Source organism: Azolla caroliniana, unplaced genomic scaffold (assembly GCF_043228905.1).
Source record: "Azolla caroliniana isolate FFs.n. ecotype wild unplaced genomic scaffold, voAzoCaro1.0.p SCAF_2, whole genome shotgun sequence".
Taxonomy (NCBI): domain Eukaryota; kingdom Viridiplantae; phylum Streptophyta; class Polypodiopsida; order Salviniales; family Salviniaceae; genus Azolla; species Azolla caroliniana.
The window spans coordinates 4,230,198-4,232,196 of NW_028230437.1; the positions used below are offsets into that span (position 1 = coordinate 4,230,198).

At 36.3% G+C, this 1,999-nt stretch overlaps 1 non-coding gene across 1 annotated transcript; it reads right to left on the bottom strand.

The window, feature by feature from the left end:
* Positions 1-551: 551 nt before the first annotated feature.
* TRNAL-CAA (transfer RNA leucine (anticodon CAA)) lies at positions 552-635 on the bottom strand. Its single transcript has one exon. It is a non-coding gene; the product is annotated as a tRNA-Leu (tRNA).
* Between the last annotated feature and the right edge of the window lie 1,364 nt (positions 636-1,999).

Below are 1,999 nucleotides of genomic sequence, written 5' to 3' on the forward strand. Positions count from 1 at the left end.
GAAGATATGAAATAAGGTTGGTCATGAATACTCAATATCAAAGAACTTAAGTTCACGAATGCCACAATATCGTTAAAATTAGACCACTTGGCCACCTTTACATTAATAAATAACCAATTGCTTAATACGATTAATGAAAAGAAGAACTTATAGAATCTCCTCTTTTCATGTAGGAGAGAAGTTCCTAAGAGAATCATAGAAATAGATATAGTCATTCAATGGGTGAAGTAACGATTCCTCATGGAATGCCCCCACCTGTTCTAAAAAAGGAAAACTTTTAGTACAAATTCCATGGAAGTTGGGGTATTTGGGGAGGATATTTCGTAAGTAAAGATCCCAAATGTTAATGTTTTGTGATGGAAATGGATCACACAAACAGATTTGCAAAAGGTAGTGCTAGAGCTACAACTAGTCCATAAATGGTCAAAGCTTCCATGAAAGCTAGACTTAGCAATAGAGTACCTTGAATGTTACCTTCTGCCTCTAAGTTGTCTCGTGATACCTTTCATGTATACTTAATATTAATTCACCATGAATGAATGCGATAACATTGTCAAGAGTGGGATTTGAACCCACGCTCCCTTTCAGGAACTAGAACTTGAGTCTAGCGCCTTGGACCACTCGGCCATCTTGACACGAAGTTGTGGATATTGCTAGACCTCTAAGTTAAAAAGAGTGTCGTATATTTTTAATTGGTACTACAAGTAACAAAGCTTATTTTCTTTTGGTTATTTTTCTTTATTGGGAAAGAAAACTAGTGGATACATTGTCAAGAAATCATACTAATGTTGATCGCCACAACAATGTCAACAATGGGATTTGAACACACTCCCTTTCAAGAAAAGTCTAAAGTATAGTCAAGCACCTTAGACCACTCAATCACCTTGGCATGAACATATACATCACCTTGCCACCTTCACTTCATAAATATACATTGAAACACATGAAAGCAAGGTTGATCATGAATACTCGATATCAAAGAATTTACATTTATGAATGCCACAACATAATTTATCAAGAATGGGATTTGAACCCACTCTCTTCTTTTAGAGCTAGATCTCAAGTCTAGCACCTTAGACCACCCGACCACCTTAATGTCAAGAAACATGTACAAACAAACAAAAATGATATAATTTTGATGCGCTCATAGGTTGAGGGCTTTCATCGTGCATGCGTACGTGTGTGCGAGTTGTTCGCCAAGACTAGTTACTAGTCTGTGAACTTAGCCAATTTCTTTCTAGATCTTCATACTTCTATACCTTTACAATCTTATGAAAAAGGTGGCAAGGTGTTCATCTTTCTTAGAGTGTTGCTTAAGAAGGTTCACCTTGGATACTTGATATCAAAGAACTTCCATGTATAAATTCCACAACATTGTTAAGAGTGGGATTTGGCCCCACACTCCTTTTCGAGAAATAGAACTAGTGTTTAGCACCTTAGACCACTTGGCCACCTTGGCATAAAATCCCAATCTCTCTATCAAAAACTAGAGCTTGAGTCTACTACCTTAGACCACTCGGCCACCTTCACGTAAACATATACATTGAAACATATCAAAGCAAGGTTGATCATGAATACTCGATATCAAAAAATGTCAAGAGTGGGATTTGAACTCACATTCGCTTAGGCCACTCAGCCACCTTGAATACAACTTCCTCATACATGTCCCTTTTAGAAATAGAACACCTCAGAGAGAATACTTTGTCAAATATATTACACTCATCAATCCTAATTAGATTTTTTTGATTGAAATCATGGTAATACAAGTTTTCTATCACAAATATCCTTAACTACTATTAGAACAATTGTGGGAAAATGCACGTGTGTGTTCCTTTTTAAGAAAAAATATGATAAACATATACATAGGGATATATAAAAGCATACTCGATATTAAAGAACTGACCTATGTTAATGAATGCCGCAACGTTATCAAGAGTGGGATTTGAAACCATACTCCCTTTTGAGAACTAAACTTGAGCCAACACCCATCATGATACAC